The sequence below is a fragment of the Ornithorhynchus anatinus genome, chromosome X1, assembly GCF_004115215.2.
Source record: "Ornithorhynchus anatinus isolate Pmale09 chromosome X1, mOrnAna1.pri.v4, whole genome shotgun sequence".
Classification (NCBI taxonomy): Eukaryota; Metazoa; Chordata; class Mammalia; order Monotremata; family Ornithorhynchidae; genus Ornithorhynchus; species Ornithorhynchus anatinus.
Genome location: NC_041749.1, coordinates 95,092,101 through 95,092,877, shown reverse-complemented (window position 1 = coordinate 95,092,877; position 777 = coordinate 95,092,101). Strand labels below are relative to the sequence as shown.

The 777-nt window shown below is 43.6% G+C and overlaps 1 non-coding gene across 1 annotated transcript; it reads left to right on the top strand.

Annotated features, from left to right (window-relative positions):
* The first annotated feature begins 340 nt into the window (after positions 1-340).
* LOC114807061 lies at positions 341-477 on the top strand. Its single transcript, XR_003755114.1, has one exon. It is a non-coding gene; the product is annotated as a small nucleolar RNA SNORA7 (small nucleolar RNA).
* The last annotated feature ends 300 nt before the right edge of the window (positions 478-777 follow it).

Sequence of the window (777 nt, the reverse complement as noted above, 5' to 3'; positions counted from 1 at the left end):
TAAAGAGGGCATGATAAAATTTTGCAGTGGAAAGATCTGTTCCTCACATGGTTTCAATTCATATGAATGAGAAGGTCATCTGGGTACAAAAGCATAATGTGAAGAAAAGATCTCTAAAAATTCATTTCCATAAATGGGGAAAAAATGGAGCATCAGGGTTTGTGTAAGGGCATATTTTTTTTTCCAATTGCCTTTCTTTTTTCTAGACACTTCCTGGTGGGGCAAGTGAAGCTTTACAAGTTCAGAAATGATAGGAGCCAGCAGAGGACACATGTTGCTGCTACTTGATGTTAAAGAAGGTAAGTAATTCTCCACTTACAGACCCTGTATTCTCTGCTTGGCCCTCTCAGGGTCTCACCTGGAGAGTTTCCAGTACTCTACCAGTCTCAGCTACCGGAGGGAGAGTCAAGAGAGGCATACCCATTCCATTCCTAGCTTGGGCAGTGGCTAGCGAGTGGAAGGCAATCTGCTACAAGTCAAAACTCACTCATGCTGGGCAGCAGCAGCATGGGAGAGAATTGAGGGCAGAGACTCGAGTTTACCATGTGGAAGGCAGCAATGGTAAACGACTCCTGTATTTTTACCAAGAAAACTCTGTGGACACACTACCTGAATGATTGCAGATGGAGAGCGGGGCGTTCTAGGAGAGATGAGCCTGTGGTGTCGCTATGGGTTGGAAATGACTCAATGGCATAAAATAAGACAATTCTCTGCTTGAGAGCAATCAAATGGATCATCTGAAAACCTCTCCTTGCTGTTAGATTTTGATGATTAAAG